The sequence below is a fragment of the Dendropsophus ebraccatus genome, chromosome 1 (genome assembly GCF_027789765.1).
Source record: "Dendropsophus ebraccatus isolate aDenEbr1 chromosome 1, aDenEbr1.pat, whole genome shotgun sequence".
NCBI classification, from domain to species: Eukaryota; Metazoa; Chordata; class Amphibia; order Anura; family Hylidae; genus Dendropsophus; species Dendropsophus ebraccatus.
The window spans coordinates 41,368,237-41,395,471 of record NC_091454.1 but is presented as its reverse complement, the minus strand read 5'-3'; the positions used below and the strand labels follow the sequence as shown (position 1 = coordinate 41,395,471).

Here is a 27,235-nt window from a genome sequence, read left to right as displayed (position 1 = left end):
TCGTCATTCCATAGGCTCCATGTATTGCATTAAAGTCAAATAAATTGTGGCAAAAAACTGAAATCTTTTTAAATAGTAAAAAGATGCCCTTTTTCTTTTTTTCATTCTGTGCAGGCTCATACCCAGCTCTACAGCAGGAATAGAGGACAGTGGATTCTTGTGCATTCTGCTGCAGTCACCAGTATATGCCATACACTCTATATCAGTCATTTGTTTTTGTCATATATTTTGGGCAATATCTAGAAATGAATGCATGGGTAAAATAGTTGGACTGGGTGAAGTGGTGAGATGGATAAGTCACATAGGTGAAATGGTTTACCTAGATGATGGTCAAGATTGATGACAGGTGCTTGGGCAACCTCTTTAATCATTATCTTGACCAAGTACCTGCCACACATCTTGCCCAAGCACCCAAATTGCCAAAGCACTTATCACCCATCTCACCCAAACAGCCTTTTTACTCAACCAGCCACCTATCTTAGACAAACACACATCTTACCCAACGAGCCGAAGCACCAGTCACTAGAGATAAGTGAGCATGCTTTTTCGAGTATTCGCTCAAATATTGGCATCTCTGGCAAACAGTGATTGTCTGTCTGCAACTGGTGACTTGGAAGTATATAAACCCAAGTCATCTGATGCTCTGCTCAGTTGCTGGCATTGACCTGACAGAGAGAGATACTGGTTTAGGGACAGACCTAGTATATGTATTAGGTTTAGTATTTGGGCAGACCAAGAGCTACTAAAGACCCAAAAATCTGTTTCATTACTAGTAATCTTACAGTGTAACAGAAAAAAAAATCTTGCAGACAATATACCAGTGTTCTATGGAATACTTATACTGGTAAAAAGTAGTATACGCACTTACAGTTTGCGTGAATGGAGTACGCAGTAGAAGTACTAGTGGTAATCCACAACTACCCTTAAGTCCTTTTCAGGACTAGTAATATCCCTGTGTGACACAGAAAAAAAAACAACAACTGACAGTTACAGTGGTTCAGTCTAGTGGTGTCTAGTTAATGTCAGTCTGTAATAGTGTACTACAGCGACCTACATTTATGTATGCTCTCGCTAAGGTTAATGAGGTTTATTCCTAAAAGATGAATTAAAAATACTTGACTTGAGTAACAAGCACTTTATTTTACTTACTCAACTCTACCAGTCACCTATCTCGCCCAAGCACCCAACTCATCCAAGCAGCCAACTTGCCAAAGCACCCATCTATCCCAAGCACCCAACTTGCCAAAGCACCCGTCAGCCAGCGCACCCAAGCATCCAATTGTCCAGAACACCCAACTTATTAAAGCACCAATCTAGCCCAATCACCCATCACCCATCTTGCCCTAAGCACCCAACTCACCCAAGCACCCAACTTGCAAAGCGCTCATCAGCCACCTTGCCTACCAGTTCACCAAAGCACCCATCACCCATCTTGCCCAAGCACCCAACTCACCAAAGCACCTGTCATTCATCTTGTAAAAGCATTCTTCTGGCCAAAGCACCAAATTTCCAAAGCATCATCACCCACATCAGCCAAGCAACAAACTCTTGAAAGCACTCATCTACCATTTCACCAAAGCACCTGTCACCCATCTTGCCCAAGCACCCATCTCGCCAAACTAGCCAAAGCATCCAACACCAATTTCACCCCAGCACCTCTTCATCCATCTAGCCCAAGCACTAGTAACTTATCCTAACCATGCATTCTTGTCAGCCATCTTGCCCAAGTGACTCATTCATTCCACCCATTTAGCCAGTTCTACTATGTTACCCATTCATACATTTCTAGATATTGCCCAAAATATATGACAAAAATAAATACCTGATATATTATAATGGTATACAGTTTACACTGGTGACTGCTTCAGAGTGCACAAGAATCCACTGCCCTCTATTCGTGCTGTACAGCTGGGTATGAACATGCAAAGGAGGAAGCTGGCTCAGCCTCCAGTGCACCAGACAAGCTCATTTGCATAAACAAAAAATGGACATATTTAATGAACCCAAGAACGACATCTTTCAACAGAAAGGATCTTTTAAAGAAAGACAACACCTTTACCAGAATTAAAAACAGGTAAAAGAAGGTGTCTAGTGGAGCCATATGGATGACTTAGGGAACCAGGGAGAGAAGCATTTAGCCGTATATTTCTCCTATTTTGTCATAGCATATCAGAGACACTGTAATTTTCCATCTTATTATAATCTTTGGCTGTTCCGAGGTGGGAGAACTGTGTTTTGGGTTAGCACCAGCCTACTTTTGTAATGCTGGAAAGAATTCCATGTGGGCTCCTTTTACTTGAACTGGAGCTGTGAATTCAATGGAATCTACAGTAAGCCCAAGCTCCCATATAAATAAGACTCCTTTGAAGGAATACTGAAAAATGTCACAAGATCATTTTTGTCCCTTGTTGGTTGGTAAATGTAACTCAATGCGGCATGAGAAGCTTGATATGCTCATTAGAATATGAATACATTTTACATTTATTTGTGGCATCTATGATTCAATGACCACGTTTAGCTTCATTGGCTTTTATATACAGTTTGGTTAATTGTAAACTAGTGTCATTATCAAAATCTTTCTAAAAACTTGATGTGCTTTTTACTTCAAAAGCAAAGCTTCTCTGAACTTATAAGGAGCCTCCAGAGACTGTAAGCTACATTAAACATTTTTGAACCACATCAAATAGGAGTTTTAGGCTATGTAGAATACTTAGCAAACATGGATTTTAAATGCTTAAAATGAGCACTAAAAGCACAATTCCCTATGTGCCTGTAATCTTGTAATTTGTAATTTTAAGAAAAATAGCAATTTCTCTGATTATAATAGATATAATTCTAAAATTTCTCAGCAAACAAAATAAACATAATTGTTTAATTTAGTAAAACAGATGTTCTTATAAAGGTTACAACTGCTCTCTCTAATAGAATAAAAGGTAAAAATGCCAGATTTTATTTCAAAGTTTAGAAACATTTTATGGTTTCATTGAAACATAAAAGAGAGCAAAAAAAAAAAAGTAAAAGAAAAAAAAACATAATTGCTAAATAAAATTTGATGTGCATTTCCAGGGAAATACATAGTGCTTGAAAAGAGCGCCCTTTTAACTTTGGTATAGTCCCTTTGGTATAGTGACTTTGGTATAGTCCCTTAAAGAGCGACTATGATACCATTCCCTTTAAGAGAGACTTTGGTACTGCCCCTTTAAGAGCAAATTTGGCCCTGGCCCTTTGTACTGTTTCTTTAAGAGCAACTCCGACTCCTCATTTTATCAGGTACTGATTCCAACTCTAAATCAAGACTCTTCATAAATGGGCGAACACACACCAGAGGAGTTATTTGTCACACTGGTGTAAAGTAGATCTGGCCCAGTAGTTTTTTCCTAATGTTCTATATGATATTGGGGCGACTTCTGGGGGAATAAGGCAAAGATATAAAGAAGATTCTCCTGTGTGTGTGTGCATTGGATGCAGCTAGTCTCCAGCCTCCATGTCCTGAACAACTCAGAACTAGACTAGATGGAGCAGGTGGTCTTTTTCTGCTGACAAACTTCTTTGTTTCTAACTAAATATTCACCATACTCAAAGAAAAACTGCTAAAAATGCCAGATACCTGTGATGTAGTGGTCAGACATAGTGATATAGATGGGTCAGCCATAGTTTTATAAAGGCCAGGCATACGCCCAGATTAATCAGCTCTCTGTTTACATCCGTGCTCCTGAATCATTGCAGTCCCACTGGTACTACCCGCTGAGCCAGTCAGTGACGGCAGCTGTCATTGTGCTGTGCTGTGGTGCTGTGACATCACAGGATCAGGACCCTGCCAAGGACCCTGAGCCATGATGCTGCACTACGGGGGCAGGTAAATAGGACTTCTTTATTATGATCCTACCACCCCCTTGCCCATCTTGGAGTTTTTAGTGGTGCCCAGAATACCACTTTAATTTCTGCCTCCCTCTCTCTAACACATACAGCCTGCTACAGCCCAGCTGTGCCCCACACAGCAGAATCAATGCTCTAGAGTGATGTCTGCTCTTTATAGTAGATACATTTCATTATATCAAAGAAGCGCTTTGTGTATTGGAAAGTTTTTGTAATTGTAATTTTGTATTCAGGTGTTTCCTTCAGGAACAGCAGGCTTTGTCACAATGTTAGGGACAAACAGGTGTCGATGAGTAGGCATTATAGGTAATAATTAACCCCTTATTAACAAATTGGACATTGGCAATGACTGATAAAATGAATAATATATTTCAGGAAAAAACAGACATCTTCTGTTGATCAACATTAACCCCTTCGGGACCAGGCTAATTTTCGTTTTTGCGTTTTCGTTTTTTCCTCCTTGTGCTTAAAAGGCCATAGCACTTGCATTTTTACACCTAGAAACCCACTTGAGCCTTTATTTTTTGCGTCACTAATTGTACTTTGCAATGACAGGCTGAATTTTTGCATAAAGTACACTGCGAAACCAGAAAAAAATTCAAAGTGTGGTGAAATTGAAAAAAAAAACCGCATTGTGTTTTTACGCCATTCGCCCTGGGGTAAAACTGACTTGTTATGCATGTTCCTCAAGTCGTTATGATTAAAACGATATATAACATGTATAACTTATATTGTATCTGAAGGCCTGTAAAAAATTCAAACCATTGTTAACAAATACGTTCCTTAAAATTGCTCCATTCCCAGGCTTATAATGCTTTTATCCTTTGGTCTATGGGGCTGCGTGAGGTGTCATTTTTTGCGCCATGATGTGTTCTTTCTATCGATACCTTGATTGCGCATATACAACTTTTTGATCGCTTTTTATTACATTTTTTCTGGATTTGATGCGACCAAAAATGCGCAATTTTGCACTTTGGGATTTTTTTGCGCTGACGCCGTTTACCGTGCGAGATCAGTAATGTGGTTAATTAATAGTTTGGGCGATTACGCACGCGGTGATAGCAGACATGTTTATTTATTTATTTATTTGTTTACTTTTATTTATAACCTGGGAAAAGGGGTTATTCAGGGGTGATTCAGACTTTTATTAGGGGAGGGGGCTTTTTACTTATAACAATACTTTTTTTTTTTTTTACACATATACTAGAAGCCCCCCTAGGGGACCTCTAGTATATATACTTTGATCTCTCATTGAGATCTTTGCTGTATAGATATACAGCAAAGATCAATGAGATCGGCACTCGTTTACTTCCGGCTGCTGCAGCCGAATACAAATGAGTGCCAAGCCGGGGATGGCGCCATCTTGGACGAGTCCCCGGCCGGCACCAGACAGGGAGATCGCTCCTCCGGGACAACGTCCCGGAGGAGCTATCTCCGCCACTAGACACCAGGGAAGTGCTGCAGCCGGTAATCGGATGCAGCTGTCATGTTTGACAGCTGCATCTGATTACTGTATTAGCGGGCACGGCGAGCAGCCCCGTTCTGAACGCCCGCACCCGCGCGAGGACGTACAGTTACGTCCTCGTACGGGAAAGGGTTAAAATGAAGTTAAAAAAACACTTTTCAGTAATTTTATTTTCAGGGTAAAAAAAAAAAAAACATTTTACAGAAAATTATAGAACATTCAAAAAGAAAATGCTCCTGACAATAAAATTTCTAATGTTGACAATTTGGAATCGGGTGCAGCCAGGTCTCCATGTTACGATTTTTTTTTTCTATACTTAAAAAGGCCAAGTAGTAAAACAGCTTTACTGATATAATTTGTTTATAATGCTGCCAATGTGCTCACTGGGTCTGGTTTCTGTCTTTGGTGTTTACATTTCATTCTTTTAATTAATAAAATATGTTATTAACATGGTAACTAGTCTTCATTGTTTTTGGTATAAAAAGTACTAAAACAGGAAGCACAAAATGCCAAATTCTCCTCACCCAGCAAGAATCTGCAAAAAAAGAGAAGTGATCTGAATAACTCAAAAGTTATCTAAATTGTAGCAGTCTCCCACTAGTCCCAAGCACAGAAAGGTTTGGATAATGGGGGGCTTATGACCTGTTCTGTCTGACACAATGGAATAGATTTGTAATTGTAAGCAATACACCATAATATAACTTCTATAAATTTTTAGGGAAAACAAAGTTAGATAAATTATATTATAGTATATTGCTTACAATTTCAAAGCTATTCCATCATGCATACTAGAAAAATGACAAAATTCTCACAAGAGGGTATGTGAATCACTGCACTGTGTATCTACCTTTCTGTGTCAGATGCCTGCTGGCACTGCTCAACTGCCTCAGGGACCATGCTACATATTTGGTGGAACTGCACTCAGATTGGTCTTCTCTTTAAGAAACTGGGCTCCATTCTCTTTAGTTAAAAAAGGATTACTCCACTATTTATTGACTGCTGTCCAAAAGGTACTACCCTCCCTTCCCCCCACCATTGGAAGTTCTCTACCCCTCCATTAGAGTGGGTCACAGAGGTTAAAGTGGTAGTGCGGGTAGTAAAGAATTATTGACAGAATAACACACATTACAAAGTTATACAACTTTGTAATGTATGTTATGTCTGTGAATGGCCCCCTTCCCTGTGTCCCACCACCCCCACCCGTGTACCCGGAAGTGTGGTGTGCTATACATACCTGTCACGTGCCGACTCGTCTCAAATCTTCAGTATGCGATGTCATCTTCAGAAGGCCGGGCCGAATCCCTCCGAGCGTCCTGAGTGCCGGCCGCCCTCTTCAGCGTCATCGGCTGCTCAGCCGCGATTGGCTGAGCATAACTGTGGACTCAGGACGCTCGGAGGGATTCGGCCGGGCCGTCCGAAGAAGACATTGCAGACTGAAGATCGGAGACGAGTCGGCACGTGACAGGTATGTATAGCGCAACACACTTCCGGGTACACGGGTGGGGGTGGTGGGACACGGGGAAGGGGCCCATTCACAGACATAACATACATTACAAAGTTGTATAACTTTGTAATGTGTGTTATTCTGTCAATAATTCTTTACCGCCGCACTACCCCTTTAACTAAATCATAAAGCGCAGCCCCCCCCTTTTTTTTCTATAGGTAGAAAAAAGAAAGTCTACCGATAACTGACCCTTCGGTTTACTAATTATTACTGCTTACACATGGTGCCACATTGATAACCCCCTCCCTGAGTTACCAACACAACAAGCCATGCTTGGACAGCTACTATCTAACATGTTGGGACTAGGAATGAGTTGCTAATTGCCATGGAGTTATATGGTAAATTGCTATTTTTGCTATAAATTGTTTATGTTTTCTATAGGAAACAACAACTGACTTTTATGGTGCGTTTACACAGACAGATTTATAAGGCACAGCCAGGAATGGTTTAGAAAAGAGGAGGAATTTCAGTGTTTCCTTTATTATCTGTTCTCTGTTTATAGTCTGTTCCTGGTTTTGGCTTCAAAAAATTGTCAGATAAATCTGTCTGTGTAAATGCACCATTAGGTGCCACATTAATAACCCTATTAAAAAAAAACCTCCCGAGTTACCAACACAACAGGCAATGCTTGGAAAGCTACTATCTAACCTGCTGATACTAGGGATGGGCATATATTAACCATAGAGTTATATGGTAAATTGACATTCTGTTGTGAATTACTAAAATGACCTATAGAAAAACAATAACTGACTCTTAGGTTTACTAATAATAACTGCTTACAAATGGTGCCACATTGATTATCCCCCGTTCCGGGTTACCAACACTACAAGCCATGCTTGGACAGCCACTGGGCAACAAAAGCCCCGAAGCATAGAGCGTCCTGCAGAGAAAAATCAGAGCATATGACATCTGGTACAAGAGCACCAGAGTAGCATACAGTGACACCCAACAACAGAGCATGCAGCAGCAGGTATGAAAGCACCAGAGTATACGACGGCAGACAAAAGAGAGCATATACAGTAGCATCTGGCATAAAAGCACCAAAATCAGTAAGCACAAGAGCATGTGTCATCTGGCACAAAAGAACCAGAGAATATGACGGCAGACAAAAGATCAGAGCATATGCCAGTGGGCTAAAAGCACCAAAGTATACGGCGGCAGACAAAACATCAGAGTGTACGGCAGCGGGCACGAAAGCACCAGAGCATATGATATTTGGCTCAATGGCACCTAAATATACGGCAGCAGGCACAAGAGCATGTGTCATTTGGCACAAAAGCAGCAGAGTATACAGTCACAGACAAAACTTTAGAGCATACGGCGGTGAGCACAAAAGCACAAGAGCATATGTCATCTGGCACAAAAGCAGAGCAGAGTATACGGCAGCAGACAAAACATCAGAGCATATGTCACCAGGCACAAAAGCACCAGAGCATGCAGTGGCAAATATGGTGGAACAAAATGCAATTTTTTTTTTAGTGTCTGAGGACTGAGGGCATCTGTGGCCATTACACTATGCCACCAATGGCTAAAAGTGACTATCATTTTTATGACAGCGGCCAAGGGCTAATAGCGGCTGTGGTCATTAGACTATGTTGCAGCCGCTATGGGACAACAGATGCTGTGGGCATATTGGCATTTTGAAAAACATTGCTGCCATCCAAGAACTATTGTAAAATAGAAACTTCAGGCAAAGCTTATGCAGATTAAATTTTCCTGTAGCAACCAGATATTCCAAACATGGCAGTTATTCAACACCGAAAAAAAAAGCTGCATTACTCTGCCAAACACAACAACCGGCTTTTATAGTAAAGGCAAACCATAGGCTGTTTGCAAACCATGGATCCCCTTTTTTTGGACTAATACTAACTACAGCGAGGCTTTGTCACTACAGTAAAGGGATGATTTGAATGGGTTTGAAGCTTCTAGCGTTGTGATCATACATGACGCCAGAAGTTCCTGATGCCCGCTGATAAAAATACTGACTAAAATACTGAACAAAAAACATAAATTACTAACCGGTAATTGCTTTTCCTCGAAGCCCATGATGGCACCCATGGAGAGGACCACCTCCAACTCCTCTGGACAGGAAACAGTCAGTTGGATTCATAAAAAGAAGAGACCGCCCCTTCATCGCCAGTCATCAACAAGGAATTTAGAAGCATAATCTAAACTTCTTTGGAAACAAGAAAGAACATGTCCTTTTCTTTTTTCTTTTTTTCTATTAACACATCTATATAAAGAAAACCCTATGATAAACTACTATACAGGAGGATTATCATATAATACTGCTTATATGACTATCTAGATATATAGTCAGGTATATGAGGGAGGGTATTAGGCAGGTGCCGAGGGAAAAAGCAATCACCAGTTAGTAATTTATGTTTTCCCCCTCGCTCTATGAAAGCACCCATGGAGAATAGACTAGGAATTACGCCTAGAGTGGAACGACTGCTTGTAATACTCTTCTTCCAAAGGTTAAATCTTTCTGAGAATACATTTGGAGCCTGTAGCTGCTCTACATATTTGTTCTATTGAGACTGAGGCCCTCTCTGTCCAGGATGTGGCTACAGATCGGGTAGAGTGAGCGCAGAAATCTGATGGGATCTCAGTACCGGCAGCTAAATAGGCAAAAGAAATAGCAGTCTTAATCCACCTGGCTATGACCTGAGCAGATTCAATCTTCTCTCTATTCTTCCCTTAAAAAAGTAAAAGTAGATTATTAGAAAGCCTCCACTGCTCTGTGCTCCGTAGGTGATGGATGAGACATCTTCTAACATCTAAACAATGGAAACGAGCTTCACCCTCTTTAGATGTATTAGAGCAGAAGGAGGGAAGGACTATTCCTGAGACCTATGAAAGTTAGATACCACTTTTGGGAGGAATGCTGGATCTGGAGATAACACTACTCTATCCTCTCTGATGGACATATAGGGCTCCTGGATAGAGAAATCTTAAATATCTCCTACCCTTCTGGCTGAAGGGATAGCTAAAATGAAAGCTACCTTATGTTTTAATGAATGTTTTATTAGAAAGATCTTGTAAAGGCTTAAAAGGTGGTTCTGTCAACTGAGATAAGACTAAGTTTAAATCCCAAGGAGGAAGTTTGGGTTTAATGAAAGGGAAGATCCTTTCTGCAGCTTTCATAAACCTTCTATCCCAGGGATTTTCTGCCACCCTAAAATCAAAGAGGGCGCTGAGAACTAAGATTTGCAGTCTAATAGTACTAGGTCTTAATTTCTAGTTTAAACCTACTTGGTTGATCCAGAGGAAAGCAAAAACTCTCACAAGGCAATGGCCCCATAACAGGGAAAAAAATCCTTCCTGTCCCCAATATGGCAATCAGAATAAATCCCTCGATCAACATCCTGAAATAATGTGAAATCTAGTAGACATAACCCATAGATATATACTAACACACGCTTATCAAAAACTGATTTTAAAGATAAAATCCTCCAACCAAATGAACCAAAGCCGAAGGAGTCTTTCACTGGTCAACCAGTATAAAAAGGTTTAGATCCACAGAAGCCCATATAGACGAGTGGCGGTCTGCTGCCGCTGCTCCTATTCCGCGGAAAGTAAGCAGTAAGCAGTCTTCCACTAGTCCACTAGCACAAAAGGTTTAGATTCTTAAGGGGGGGGGGAGCTTATGAACCTTCATGCCTTTGTGATAATGGAATAGCTTTGTACTGCTATTTTAAGCCAAGGGACTTTCTATGCAACTGAAATCGGAAAACAAACCAGAATAGCTTTAAAGCAGGGTTGTGGAACCTTCGGCCCTCCAGCTGTTGCAAAACTACAATTCCCTTCATGCCTGGACAGCCAAAGCTTTAACTTTGTCTGTCCAGGCATGTGATGGGAATTGTAGTTTTACAACAGCTGGAGGGCCGAAGGTTCCACAACCCTGCTTTAAAGCAAACACACTGCTCATCTAAAAGATTGGGGATAAACATCAAATGGAGACAACTATCCACTATTAGAGAACAAACCAAAGTTGCCCTAAAGTTAGCAGTCTTCCACTGGTCCACCAACACGAAAGGTTTAGATCCACAAGGGGGGCTTATGAACCTTTATGCCTTTGTGATAATGGAATAGCTTTGTACTGCTTAACCCAACACTATGGGATTTGCCTAGAGATGAAATCGGAAAACCTAAGAACCTACCTTATGATAATAGTCACATGCCATTTCATTTATTCATTTATTGGAGCACAGTATGATGAGGTGTTGCCTAGGGTGGACTATGGAAGAATAAAGTTGTCACACCTGTAAGAGCAAAAACAGTAAAAGAAAAGTTATTAAAATAAGTCATGGCAATTTCAAACACTTATATCTGAATCAGATTCATAGTAATAGAAAAAACACCAAAAATAACTTTTTTTTATAGTAGTGAATATGATCAAACTAAAGCCTTTAAGTATTTTTTTTTACCTTAGACAATGGTCAAGGGCTGATGGTAGCTATGACCATTTGACTATGTTGCAATAAAGAATTATATAGTAAATTATTCTTCGATTATGTTATGTATGTACAGATGCACAGGACAGTGTAGTAAGGGGTCAATGAATGCCAAAGGAACCAATTAGCATATTTAGGAGCAAATTGCTCCAAAACATTACCACCTAGGAAAATAAAACATTGGCACCAGAACGAGGAGGTAGGCGCCTACACGGGCATACATAACAGGTGTGTATGGATTAACCTGCTAGATTAACCCCTAGATGACCTTATTTTCCGATCTAATTATCTATTTATATCTGAAATATCATTATATTTTTCCTGCACAGTGAACGGAATAAACAAAAAAGCAGTGCCAGATTACAGTGCCAGATTACAGAAGAGCAATCAAAATGTCCGGATCTATAGATGTGATACTAATAAAAAATTACATCCCATACAGCCTTGTAGGTGAAAAAAGAAAACTGTCCTAAGAGTCGCAATTGGACAATTTTAATCAAAAGAAAAAAGTTTTACTGTAAAAAAAACAATACATATATATATATATATATATATATATATATAGTAAAACTGTAGAAAAGCTATGAAAATTGATCATATCCTGATAAATGTATCGTGAAAAGAACCTAACCCAATTAGAATTTACTTTATAATGATGGTGCAACATAGTTGAATGACTGCAGCTGCCATCAACTGCAATAATCACAGTGTGACAAAGTGTGATCCCTATTCCAGGACTGAGGGAACGACCCTAGAATATGGATCACATCGCATAGGACAAGGAGTCACAGTATCTTTTTTATATCAGTCTGTGCTTCCAGAATGTAAAAAAAATGCTTCTATAGTAAAGGAGTCAAAGGCTTCCGAGAGCAAGCTGTAACACCGCCTCACTTCCACCTCCCATACATGACCCTGCTTGGGATTCAGCTTCTAGGTGTCAATCAAGCAGGAAGGAAAGAGCAGGCATTCCAGCTTGCAGCTGTTCTGGAGCTTTGAAAAGTCAATTTTAAGGGGTTATCCAGAACTACAAAAATATGGCCAATTTCTATCAGACAGCACCACTCTCGTCTCCAGTTTGAGTGCATGTTTTGCAACTCTGTTCCATTGAAGTTAATGAAGCTTAATTGCAAACCACACCTAAACAAGAGTTGTGTTGTCTCTGAAAGAAAGTGGTCATGTTTTTGTAGCAATGGATAACACCTTTATTATTGAATCACAGATAGATATACGATAAGTAACATGTCCCCTTGTCCTAACAGCTATTTAACAGTGTCAGTAGTTTGGAACCTAGATTACAACTGACAGATTCCATTTAACCCCTAGACGACCCAGGACATAGGGTTACCTCATGGAAGTCTGTCCCCAGACGACCCATGACGTAACTCTACGTCCTGGGTGTTTCTCCCGCTATGAAGCGCGCTCCGGAGTGGAGCACGCTTCATAGGAGGTGGGGGCCAGCTGCAGTGAGCAGCCGGGACCTCACCGGTAATGACACGCTGCAGCGATTGCGCTGCCGCGTGTCATTAACCCCTTAAACGCCACGATCGCGGCGCGACCGCGGCGTTTAAGTGTAAGTGACAGGGGGTGTCCCCTGTCACTTACCGATCGGGACCCCCGCAGTGTGACTGCGGGGGTCCCGATCGTTGAAACGGACCGCCGGAGGTCTCTCACCTGCCTCCGTGCGGTCCGATCGGCGATCTGCTACACTGAGCCTGCACAGGCAGGCTCAATGAGCAGATCGCCGATAACACTGATCAATGCTATGCCTATGGCATAGCAATGATCAGTGTAAAAATCAAACTAGTGAATGTAGAAGTCCCCCAAAGGGATTTCAAATGTGTAAAAAAAAAAAAGTTCAAAACACTATTACACTACCCCAAAGCCCCTCCCCCAATAAAAGTTGAAATCACCCCCCTTTCCCATTATATAAATAAAACATAAAAATAAATAAATAGATGTCGCTGTTACCATATAGTGCATTACGTAGACACAGGAACCCCCCAAACGTTACCATATTGCATTCTTTTTTACGATTTCACCTATTTCTATCTTCATAAATAATATATTTGGAATTCCATCATACATGTTATGGTAAAATGAAAGACGCCATTACAAAGTAAAACTATTCCTGTAACAAACAAGCACTTACATGGCTTGTAGATAGAAAACTGAGAGTGCTAGAGCTCTTAGAAGGGGAGGAGGGAAAAACGAAAACACTAAGATCAAAATGTGCGCGGTCCACTGGGTCATTTTGGGCCTGGTCCTCAAAGGGTTAATGTGGATGTAGTATAGTAAAACAACATTGACTGAACAAATATGGATGATGACATATTAGTCAGACAATATACTCTTTTAGAAGAAACCAAACTAGACAAGAATCTTCAGTAGGTAAAAAAAAAAAAAGTTACAGAAATATTAACATGTATAGAAGTTATACACCAGAAAGACCACTGCTTTTAAAACAGAGTTGAGGTTGGTAAATAAAAATCAATTAAAATAATTAAGTTATATTACAAAGCATTATGGTGCGTTTACACAGAACAATTATTGTTCGAATTTTCTCGATAACGTTCGCATTTGAACGATAATCGGCTCATGTAAACACAGCGAACGATCAAGCGATGAGCGAGAAATCGTTCATTGTGATATTTCAACATGTTCTCAAATCATCGTTGGTCGTTCGCTAAGAATTTGTGTAAACAGTCTTTCACAGATTCACCGATGTGTGAGATGGGCTTAAGCAATCTTAAAAACAATCGTAATAACGTTTTTTAAACAATTTTTCTCTTCGTCTAAACGCTGATCGTTCCAAAGCTCAAATCGCTGCTTCCAAATCATTAAACCATCGATTGGGCAAATTATCGCTTTGTGTAAACGGAACATAACAGCCATCTATTAAGGCCTTATAGTGTCAATTATTCCTTCGGAAGGGACTGTCGTGGGATGGTATTGAAAAGCACACTAAGCTGCCTAGCATCCATAAATGTTACAGTTTACAGAACATTTAAGTTGTATAGGGACATCCCTATGAGCACCCAATGACGTATGAACAGGGAAGAAAAAAAACAAGGATTGTTTTCTGTCATTCTGTTGAATAAATTAGCATATTCATTGTAGATAATAATGCATTTTTCTGAAGATGTTGGATGAGATAGCTGTCAGCACAAGTGCTTTGGTTGATAATTATCTTATGAACATGAGTTGCTTAGCAGGACTAATGAAGTTAGTGTCGCTAAGTGTCTATAGACAATGTGGTTACTAAGAAACATAAACAGAAGGTACTGCAGTAAGAAAAAACAGTATCAGGCCATGTTCACACAACGTCTTTTCATCTCCGTCCGTAATTTTGAGTCTAACATAACTGACGTTATTTAGCAGCCTGACCTCCCCTTAGTGCACTGACGGGTGTTTGTACATTATACTAGTTTAGTTACTAATTGGACTTTGGCTGTGGCTTAATTGAAAAGTGATTTTAATAATAAAAACGGAGACAGAAAAGGAAAACTGTGTATGAACTACAAATAAAAAACGTCCGCTGTTTGCAAAAGACGTCTGAAAATAATGAACATGTTCATTATTTTGACGCCCGCAGCAAAAACGTCCGTTATTCAATACGCTGTGTGCCTTGGACGTCTGTCTTCCCATTGATTTCAATGCATTGCATTGCAGTCAGTTAAATCTTGGCAAAACGGCGTTATTTCAAATATGAAAATCGGATGCCTTTTTAATATTTTTGATGTTGTGTGCACTTAGCCTTAAAGTTAAGTAACACTGAGTGCTAAGTGCATCCCGCTGTGCATCAATGCCAACAGAGGCCCATGGGGCTGTGGCTATCATTTATGGGTATTTTGGACTACAATTGTTGCAACTTTTTATTTATCTATTTAATGCTTAAGTGTTGTTTTTTCATCTTATTGCTTGCTTTCATATGTAACCATGGATCATGGTTTAGTATTACTTAACCCCTTCAAGACTGAGCCCATTGATGCTTGGATATCTGGGTCAAATTAATACAATGTTCCTCCCCGCTTTCTAAGAGCCATGGCACTTTTCCACCTACAGGGCTGGTTGGGGTGTCATTCTTTGCGTCATGATCTCTAGTTTTTATTAATATCATATTGGTGTAAAAGTAAAGTTTAAATTGCTTTTTATAAAAAAAAATTTGATATATAATTTAAAAAAATCAGCAATCCTTTTTTTTGTTTGTTTGTTTGTTTTTTCCCGCTTACGCTGTTTACTGTGCAGAAACAATAATGTTATATTTAAATACATGGCATGTTTATGTATTTATTATTTTCAAATATTTTTATTTTTATAATGAGTGAGGAGGTATATTAAACTTTTACTGGGGGGTTATAAAGTTTTTTATACTTTTAAAAACTTTTTTTAACTTTTTTTAAACATTTTTATTTTACCGTTAAACATGCAATCATTAGACTCCATATACTGATCTATGCTATGCCATAGCATAGCATAGATCAGTGTTATCGGCAATCTATGCATGGAGCCTGCCTGAGATAAAACTCTATACAGAGAACACCAATTAGACAGGACGGAGGTAAATAACTTACCCTTGTCCGTCGGTACAAGCGATCAGTCCCGATCAGTCAGTGACAGGAGCTTGTCCTGTCGCTGACTGCCTTAAACGTTACAATCGATATAGATTGCAACATTTAAGGGGTTGGTGACAGGCAACTGCAGTATCGCATCTGCCTGTCATTATGCAAGAGCTATGTTTACATTCTTACTGCACGGGGTATGTGCAGTAGAAGCGTATATATACACATTGCTGACGTGAAGGGGTTTGAAGAGAAACCTTGTGAAATTAAATAAATGGCAGGGGGTTGCAGGAACATAACATGCAAAGTATACGTAGCAGTCTCCATGCCCCACAGTGCCACTCCCGGGTTTCTGACAGCCACTGGCCTCTTGCAGATTTTCCAGCTGCAACATCACGTAACCGGCTGATCGATTGCCCATTCAGTCAGTCACTGGGGCTGTACACCGCCCCAGTCATCGACTGGCTAATGGGGCAATTATTTAGTGGGGCTGTGACATTACAGCTGGAGGAGCCAGGTATGTGGCCAAAAATAACCGGTGTCCATCAAGGAGACCCAAGAATGGCGCTACAGGGGAATGGGGACGGGTAAGTATACTTTGTTTATTATATTCCCACACACCCCTGCCTGTCTGCCTTTTTTTGTGACCTGATCTCTGTACATGGGCTTTTTAAAAGCAATCTTTATTTTTAGTTTGCCTTTGTATGTGATTGCTTAATCAGCACAATGGCTAGAACATGTACCAAATGCCAGTACTCATAGAAATAGGTAGGAGTCCAAATGCTCCTCCCTACCGGTCCCAAGCCTGAGGCTAAGAACTAGGAATTATTCCTAAGATTAAAAAAGATTTGACATTGCCTATCACACACTCCAGATAAAATTATTTATGTTGACAAATGTAGCATCAACTATGTTCTCTTCCAGTCCCGAGACACTGGCTCTAATTAAATTGCAATGCCAGTACATATCACAAGACCTACTGTGTATAGCAAATGTAAACATTACTCACTAAAAAAAAAAAAATAGTAAGCTCCTCAGTGCAGCAACCTTTTTCCATTGCATATTCGCTAAACCTTCTTTAGTGTGTTGAAAAATTCTCAGCTTTGGATGGTAATTTACCTAAAGCACCTAATGCATGCAGTGCAACCTACAGATTTAAGTCTCAGGCCTGATTTTACGTTGTAAACCGTAAATTGCTGAAAAATTGACCAAAGGAAACAAAACAAACACACACACACACACAAAACTGCTGAAATAGCTATGTGAAAGTGAAAATAGAGGAAAATAAGGGCCAAAATATTGTATGTGAACTCAACCTTAGGCCAGTTTTACAGTTTGGTAACATGGCTGAGATTACAGAAGAGAGAAGTCGCATGCCACAGAAATGTGGTAGCCATTGGCCACAAAAGTTATGTTATTGTTTCCCATACTGCAGCTGCTTATATCGCCTCACCCTTAGGGTATCTGCACACTATGGAACCCGGGCGGATCACCCGCCGTGGATTCCACAGCTTGGCCCCGCTAGCGGCCAGGCACGTCTCCACCTGTGCCATAGACTCCATTCTATGCACAGGCAGATTCTTCTGTCCGCCTAAAACTGATTTAGAGGGGCTAACCACTAAATTTTGCACAGAAAATTAAATACATTAGAAAAAAGTATATTTTCAGCTCTTTATGCCCCATTTTCAGTGCAACAAACTAACAAACTTGTTGGACTTAAGCCCTTTATAGCTCAACTAGTAGACGAGTCTTATTGGACTGTTGCTTGTTATGCCCTCTTTCACTACACGTAAGACACAAATCTTGTTACTTTTTGAAAGTGGTGAGAGTAGAAGTAAGTGCTAGTGCAAATATATAGTGTCATAATTTGCTAAACCACAAAACTGCTACAAATGAGTTCATACAGTTTAATTTAATACTTAATCTAACCTGCTGATCCTACCGTCCTCCTAAGTGCCCCAGGTATTATAGAGGGCTATAATGCACGTGGCACTTAGGAGGACGGTACAGTACATGTCTTACCTTCCTCCTTGGCCCCAGTTCCATGCTGTCAGTTGGCCTAATCTTGGCCGGGAGCATTGTTAGGGGCACTACCCCGCCTCCCACAACATCATCCAGCCCACCTGCTCTATTGATTAGCAATGGAGCACTCACGACCCAAGATTGCTCCAACTAACAGCGCGGGACCAGTGCCGAGGAGGAATGTAGGACACATACCTTCCTCTTCAGCCTCCCAGGCACTATTAGGGGGCTATCAGCAGGTAAGATTCATCTAATCTGCTATTAGTTCCCCTTAAATACAATTGTCTGTGGCACAATAAAGTCACCCTAGGTATGTTAGTTGGCGTTCATTATTTTCTTTTCAATCATAAACCATATATTTTAGACTTCTGGTTTACAGAATGATTTATTCTACATTGCGAATTGCCTGGGCATTTTAAACATATATTTAAACGGCAACCCATTAGAGAACAATTATAAGAAAAGGTTGAGGCACAGGTTAAATATGGGCTTTCCATAAAATAAATTGTTCAGCATATTCAGACTGATACATCTCAGTGGTATTAAGGTCAGTTTTCAGTTTGACCTTTGAAAGAAAACATTAAAGTGTTTGTTGAGGAGAACAAAAAAAATCCATATAAAGATAAATCTATCTATAAATCCATGGCACAGTACAGATATATTGTATCATGGCAAGAACTCTGCCCAGTATCGAAATGAAGCAGATAAAAGACGAGGACCTGGTTATTCCACTTTTATCCTCTGCCAAGTTCTATATATCTCTGTTGTGCAGTACATCATAAACCTGCCCAGTACAATAGTCTTCAATTTGATACTTTTAACGGGAGAAGGAGAAGTCTTTGCTACTCTCCATTTTTATCAATGGCAATGAAAATACTACATGTTGGATTCACTACATCGTACCAAACGCGTGTAAATATTGGTAATGGAGGCAAACAGAAGAACCTGTCATGTGTTACTATTGGTAATATTACAATTATCACTTATACCATGGACTTGATGGCTGCAGTGATGTGTCACCCATAGTGACACCACTACAACATGTGTGCCTGGCCGGCATAAGGATGAAATGTTATTGTATATGTAGACAAAGGGGCAACTAAGGACCCAGATAGATGCCCTGCCATAGTTGTCTTTTTACAGACTCTTCAAAGTATTCTAAAAAAAAGTGTTATTTGAGTCTAATGGGATAATATGTCTCCTTGGAGAAACTGTCAAGCTGGCATTGGGAGTCTCATATGCTAAGCATTGATACTATCGGATCTACATTGGAGACCTTTCATCCAGCCAAACAGCACCTTTTTTTTTTGATCTGATGAGGGGTAAAACACACAGCCAACTAACCACTCTTCTTTCTGGAAGTCGTGTTGCAACCCTCTCAAAGGAGTCAACCATTGATTTACAGAGAGGCTACCTCCAATAAAAAGCACTAGTTAGCCAGATATTTTCCCTTGAATGAGTTTCTTTTCTGGCAGTTTTGAGGACATTCATGGGTAGTTGTTATTTAGATATTTCACCAAAGTACTGTAAACCTGCCTCTTTAGTGGCAGCCCACTCAGCCAATCACTGAATAAAATGGGTCAGTGATTGCTTGAGCGGAATGTCATTGCAGAAGTGGGTTCAGAACATTTGGCTGCGGGGGACAAGGTGGGAGGACACCAGGGGAGTATGGACACTTAAGTATAGGCTCTTTTTTATTTCCTATATACTGCCAGAGCATGAATAATCTGGTGGCTTGGGCCATGTAATACAGCTTAGATTCACACGTTCCGTATTGCAGCGAATTTGATGGTGCGGATCTGCAGCAGATCTGCAGCAGATGTGATCTAAATAACTGAACACAGCATCAAATCTGCTGCAGATTTGCTGCGGATCCTATATAATGAGGGGATCATTTTGGTGCTACTAATGTGTTCCTACATACTGTACTGCAGTATTACAATCAGCATTAAACATTTGATACTTGAATATGGCATGCATTAAAAATTTTAAAAATTTTAAAAATTTGCCCGCCGGCAGGGGGGAACATAATAAACAATCCCTACTTACCTCTCACTGTGCCTATGAATCGTCAAATGATGTCATCATGACTTGTGGAAAAATACCAGACCCAACTGATGGATGGATCAATCAGCCAATCAGTGACTGCAGCATAATCCCGCCCCAGACACTGACTAGCCGAGTGGCCAGTCCATCATCCAGGTTGTGGCATTGCAGCCAGAGGAGTTCCTGGAGCCCGGCATCCCAAATCGGTGGGACATTGCTGCAAAGGCACAGCGAGAGGTAAGTAGTGCTGGTTTATTATGTTCCCCCTCTACCAGCTGACAATTTTTTTAGAACGCCAGACTTCTCCTTTACATAGCCTTTATGTACTGAATGGGGAATTATTTTGCCATGATGGTGAGGTTACCCTCTGAATAAATAATCAACATTTTTGCTTTGATTATGTAATCTATTCCTAACTAGAGAATTGCACTTTGAGGGCAATTCCATTTATTTGAAAAGTTATAATGTTTCCAGTTAATGAAAGTTGGCAATCCCACACAGTAGAAAATGATTGACTGTTTAATGTACAGTTCTATAAGATACAATGGTAAGGGAAAAATGTTTTCCGTTTGACTATTTGACGTGGTTTGTATCAGTTGATAGTCCCTCTGTCTGGCAGTAGGCGTTCAAGAATGTTTTCTAGGTTGAATTGCATTAACCCCTTAAGGCAAAATCACATAACTGTATGTGATAATGCTGTTAAAGGGGTACTCCGGAGGGGAGGGGGGAATAAACTAGTACCAAAAAGTTTTAATTCCATTTTTAAAAACTCAAGCCTTCTAGTACATATCATTTGCAGTATGCCCTGCAGGAAATAGTGTATTTTTTTCCAGTCTGACATGTGGCTCTCTGCTGCCACCTCTATCCATGTCAGGAACTGTACAAAGCAGGAGGTGTTTTCTGCAAGGATTTGCTACTGCTCTGGACAGTTCCAGTCATGGCTCATGGCAGCAGGAAGTACCATGTCAGACTAGAAAGAAAATATGACTTCTTTAAGGGCATACAGCAGCTGATCTCCCTGCATAATAAAAGATATGCATCTGATGGCCGATTTACGGGCCTCAAGAGCAAACGAGCAATTTTTCCTGTAGTCAAAGCACTGGTATGAGATTGAAAGACTTTGGGGGGAATGTTTGGATGAACATTACTAAAGTTCTGGTATCCAGCAGAAGAGCAGATGTGCTGAGGCCTAATGTGAAGTTATATAACCAAGTATAGCAAAGTGAGAAAGTAAGGGCCCTATTCCACCGGACGATTATCGTTTGCATAATTGTTAACGATTAACGATTTCAAACGACCGCTATTGCGAAAGACCTGAAAACGTTCACTCATTTCCATGGAACGATAATCGTTACTTACGATCGTAAAAGCCCCAGTGAGAGGACTACTTAGAGCTCCCTTTTTTAAACCCTATAATTGGGATTTTATATTATTATCATATATTTTTAAGTTGTCATTTTTTGCGCCATGATCTCTAATTTTTATTGGTATCATATTGGTGTAAGAAATACATTTTGATTGTTTTTAATACATTTTTTTCTAATATATAATTTTTAAAAATCAGCAATTCTGGTGTCTTTTTTCCCCCTCTTTTCATTTACACTATTCACCGTGTGGGAACAATATTGTTATATTTTAATCGGATAATTCCACATGCTATGATATGAAATATGTTTATTTTTTATGTTTTATTTGTATAATGGAAAAGGGGGTCATATAAATCTTTATTGGGGTATTTTTATTGTTATTATTTTTAAATATGTTAGAAAACCTTTTTATTTATTTATTTTACACATTTTGTATTACATATACAAGTCCCTTCGGAGACTTTTATATGCAATGCTCTGATTGTATATACTAATGAATGTTATGCCATAGCATAGCATTTATCAGTACTATCGGCGATCTGTACATAGAGTCTGCCTGAGAGCAGACTCTATTCACGCCAATTCGACAGGACGGAGGTAAGTGGGTTATCCCCGCCTGCCTACACAAGTGATCGGGACCCCCGCACCCATGCTGTCACTGACAACCTTAAAAGCCGAATGCTGTGCATCACAGTGTTTGAGGGGCTTTATGACAGGCAGCTGCGGTACTGCGGCTGCCTGTCATGCCAAGGTCTGGGAACAGTAATGTGTGCACAGCCAGGAATGTAGATATATACATTCCTGCTACACGGGGGTATGTGCAGCAGTAACGTATATGCTGACGTGAAGGGGTTAAACTAAAGTGTCCATTCAGTAAATTACATGTCATGGAAAATATTATTGTTTCTTAAATACAGTCACACCATCAGTCTGAAATCAGAGACGTTCAGTGATCAGAGCCAGAAGCGACCTGAGGGAGAACTAGATAAATAGAAACCCTATATATATATAATGGAAACTGACGCTCATATTTCTCTGTGGGAGAAGAACTCAAAGCTCATACAATTGAATACAATTCAATGTTTCTCAAATAAGAGAAATTATTTTGGGATCATGCTAAAAGGGGCCACAGAGGACAGCCATTTAAATAATTGTAAAGAGGAAAGATACACAAAAATGGGCAAAAATGGTAAGCTGGACAGCAATTTTAACTTCTTCTTCTGCAAATGACGTTAAAGGCTGAAGCAAGGCCCAAGGGCACACTTCTTTCTATGGAAGACCTTTATCTGACTGTTACAAATGTTTTTTTATGCCCATTATTAAACAGGAACAAACTGCTGCAGAAATAGAAATGACAAGTGCAGGTTGAGAATTCAAGAACCGTCTCTTTTCTATGTTACGCAATGTGTATGTGTTATAACAGTTGGTACCAAACTATATGAAATGGCATTAACCCCTTAAAAACGGGCAAATTTTCGTTTTTGCGTTTTCGTTCTTTTCCCCCTTGTGTATATAAGGAGGCATTAACCCCTTAAAGACCGGGCTAATTTTCATTTTTGCGTTTTCCTCCTTGTGTATATAAGGCCATAGCAGTTGCATTTTTACATCTACAGACCCACATGAGCATCACTAATAGTACTTTGCAATGACAGGCTGAATTTTTGCATAAAATATGCTGCGAAACCAGAAAAAAATTATATGCGCGGTGAAATTGAAGAAAGAACACAATTTTTTTTCTTTGGGGGGGCTTAATTTTTACGCCGTGTGTTCTATGGAAAAACTGACATGTTATATATGTTCCTCAAGTCGGTATAATTAAAATGACATGTAACTTGTATAACTTTTATGTTAATTGATGGCTCGTAAAAAAATAAAACCTTTTACAGAAAATAAACGTTCCTTAAAATCGCTCCATTCCCAGGCTTATATAGCTTTTATTCTTTGGTCTATGGGGCTGTATGAGGTGTCATTTTTTGCGCCATGATCTGTACTTTCTATTGGTACCTTGATTGCACAAATGCGACTTTTTGATTGCTTTTTATTACAATTTTTCTGGATTTGATGTGACAAAAAATGCGCAATTTTGAACTTTGGAATTGTTTTGCGCTTACGACATTTACTGTGAGGGATCATGAATTAAATAAATTTATATTTCGGGTGATTATGCACACGGCCATACCAAACATGTTTGTTTATTTATTTGTTTATTTGTATTTATAAAATGGGAAAAGGGGGGTGATTTGGACTTTTATTAGGGGAGGGGATTTTTTATAAAAAAATACACTTTATTCTTTTTGTACATACAGTAATTAAAAGCCCCCTGGGGGACTTCTATATACACAGCACTGATCTCCTATTGAGATCAATGCTGTGTATGTAACAGAGCAACAGTCCATTAGATCGGTGCTCTATTATAATTGTCTGCTGCAGACCATCTGAATAGATTGCCCAGGCGGGATCAGCGTCATTCCGACGCTGAGACCCGGCTGGCTCATTAGAACGTATCTCCGCGATCGCATCGCACGGGGGAGATCCCCCACTAGACACCAGCGACAGGGGGCACAGATACTATACAAATGCGGCGGCTAATACCCACCGTCCCTGGCTACACATGGCAACCGGGGACCGCGGGCTGCAGAGAGGGCTCACGCCGTCGTTAAGGGGTTAAGGGCATTTTCTGACTAAATATTCAGGTGAAAAATCTTTGTAAATTCACTAAATCTTGTGTCATGCTGATATCACAGAATACTGAGCTAGGTAACACATACAAACAACATGTATCATATCTAAAGATGTAGAGCACACCACTCAAAATGTATTGAGGGTGGAATCAATCCATATTGGCCATCAATTCCATTTTAGATTCAACTGCCAATTTGAATTTGAATAAACTCCTGAGGATAATTGCAGGGCACCAGTCACATGGCCACAGCCTTGATCACATGACTGACAGTGAAAGCGCAGAATATAATGGTCGGATTGTTCATCAGTTATGTTAGTTATCAATTCTACTCCATAGTCGTTCCATTTATTTATACAAACTGGGTAATGAACATTGACTGGAGTCCCTTCTCCTGTAAGAATGGATTCAGCTAAAATGATCTGTAAAAATCAGAAATTTGGGGGAAATTAAGACTGAAATTAATAATATTACTTTAACATGATCACGAGTGCTATTGTGGGAAAAAAAGGCTGAAGGGGCCAGGTAATCAGGGGTACCTTAATGATCATGATGTGATAGCATATAAAAGCAAATTGCCATTTCTTCTTAGGATTTATGTAGCCCTTTATCCCCTTGTCAATATCTAATATATATATTACCATGGCAATCAGCTAACAGCTATAGGCTGGGTTCACACTATGTATATTTGAGGCTGTATTTGTGAGGCTGTATAGCAACCAAAACCAGGAGTGGATTGAAAACACAGAAAGGCTCTGTTCACATAATGTTGTAATTGAGTGGATGGCCATCATTTAATGGCAAATATTTGCTGTTATTTTAAAACAACGGCTGTGGTATTGAAATAATGGCCGTTATTTAGTGTTATATGGCGGCCATCCACTCAATTTCAACATTGTGTGAACAGATCCTTTCTGTGTTTTCAATCCACTCCTGGTTTTGGTTGCTATGAGGACCTGACATGAGGACCAAATACTGCCTCAAATATACATAGTGTGAACCCAGCCATAAAGTGCAGGGACTGACCCTATGCTATCAGCAGTAGGTGGCTGTTGTATATTAAACACCACAGTCAGCTGCAATGACCGAGAAATCTAGATGCTTATATAGATATGTAATGTACTTCTTTTTAAAAAATCTCAAGTCTTCCCAAACTTTTCAGCTGCTGTATGTCCTGCAAGAAATGTTATTTTCTTTTCAGTCTGAAACAGTGCTCTTTGCCGACATCTCTGGCAGGGATGTCAGCAGAGAGCACTGTGTCGGACTGAAAAGGAAACGTTTCCCGCAGGACATACAGCAGCTGATAAGTATGGAAATACTTTAGATTTTTAAATATAAGTAAATCACAAATCTATAGAACTTTCTGATTTAAAATAAATTTTGCTGGATAACCCTTTTAAAAAAAATTGAATGACCCCGCAGGGCTCAGAACTAGTTGTAGGTAAAAGGAATTACCCACACCTACCATTTGGGGACAGGTTCTATTATTGGTTTTGAGCAGATCTGGGGTTCCATGTGCTGCTGAGCGGCATGGTTCTCTAGGACTATGATATGTTCAGTACATTCCATCAGCTTTCCTGTTTGAGAATATGCTGTGAATGAAGAGGCATTAATCATAATATTATATCAGGCAGTCAGTAGTGGTAGCGCTTGTCAGTTTATTTCAGATGATATCCTTTTCATGGCTGAAATTTGTAATTCATGATGAAGGTTGAATATTACTTGCCGGTAATTGGTTGAAATGTATGTGTTAGAGTCTAAATTATTTTAAAATAACAAGCTTTAGCAATTCTAAACCTTTTTGTGCTTGATAGTGAATAGATGATAATGAATCGGCCCATTTCTCACTCTGACTGCAAGCGCTATAACATGCAAATCCAAGATATTTAGGAATTCTGTTTCAGAATATTTCAGAACAAAATCAGATTAATTTCGGCTCCTGGGATACTATAAGGAAGGTAGAATAGTCTTATTTCTGGTTCAAACTAGGGAATTTCTCCATTTTTGAAGGGCACAAAAATGCTAAAAGCAACTCATTCTATTGTAAAAACTTCTAGTACAGTGCATTGATTTGTAGCATCGTGGAGATATTATACTGGATATACCAAGTTGATTTGTAGTGATATTCTATACAACTGTCATGCCTGCAGGGTACCCATCTATTTACAGTCAACTCATAGTAAGCTGCTTAGAAGACACTTGAAGAGAGAAACCATGGTGATCTGTAAAGTAGATTTTCAGTACATCTATATAGCGAAAACCTCTCTACAGCATAGTAACTGTTATAGTATAAAGATAATGCAGCGCTTGCATAACGGTATGTTGAACCCTCTATTTCAAAATATTTGGAACATTTTAAAAAATAGTGTCTGATTGGAAATGTACCTATTAACCATGTCAAAATGCCCCTTTTCACACACTAAGTTTATGAATTCATGATATCTTGATGGGGTTCTACTTACTTATTCTCTAAAATGTGGTAGAGTCTAATTTACCTAATTTAACATGTGCAAGGAGCAGCAGATGTGGACCCGCTATGCTATCAAACTGGTTTGTCTTTGGGTTATGCAGGGAGCGGAGTCTTAGTGCCCCCAAAGTCTTTAGCCTTCATCCCACTGCAGGATGTGAAAACTGGACTTCTGCTGCTAGAGGAGACTAAGTTGCTCCACAAGGCATGGTCCCAGTGATGGTAGAAGCTGGTCCCCAAGGATCAGAGAATGCCAGTGGAAGGCATCAGAAAACAGGCTGGGTAAGTGTAGCTAGTAAGCTGGGTCATCAATATACAGAGTTCAATATAAGAGAAGAAAAATATCACTGTTTTAATAGCTTGCAAGAGTTCTTGCCCAATAAGTAGATTTGGTAACCCACTAGGTCTGACTGTTGACACCCATGACACCAAAAGATTATCAGCCATACTTGTCCAATTACTGGCCGCTCCCGACGATAATTATTTGGTGTAATAGGTCATGTTAAAAGGCAACGATCAGCTGACATGCACAATGCCGACTCCTTGTTGTCTTTAAACATGATCTATCAAACCAATCATGATAGCAATGGTCTGCTTCCCGTGTAACAGAAGCGGCAGCAGCAGCAGACCTTTGCTCTCTTGAATGGACCGCCTGGACAATCTAAAGATTTGCATATAAGTACAGTTGAAGCAGAGTAAACAGTAACACATTAACTAGGTGCATTAATTCTCTAAGTCTCATTGGTAATTGTATGCTTTATTTTATTTTTATTTTTTTGGTAAAAGTTTGAT

The 27,235-nt window shown here is 39.7% G+C and overlaps 1 protein-coding gene and 1 long non-coding RNA gene across 2 annotated transcripts in view; one reads left to right on the top strand and one right to left on the bottom strand.

The window, feature by feature from the left end:
- Positions 1-27,235, top strand: part of LOC138782175 (follistatin-related protein 4-like) — a 584,758-nt gene that overhangs the window by 52,202 nt on the left and 505,321 nt on the right. The gene's annotated exons all lie outside the window — the stretch shown is intronic.
- LOC138773693 (uncharacterized) overlaps positions 8,871-27,235 on the bottom strand; it is a 56,173-nt gene continuing 37,808 nt past the window's right edge. The window contains exons 2-3 of the long non-coding RNA XR_011360210.1: positions 11,009-11,110; positions 8,871-9,021 (exon numbers count right to left, since the gene is read on the bottom strand). This is a non-coding gene — a long non-coding RNA (uncharacterized lncRNA). The remainder of the gene's footprint in view (positions 9,022-11,008; positions 11,111-27,235) is intronic.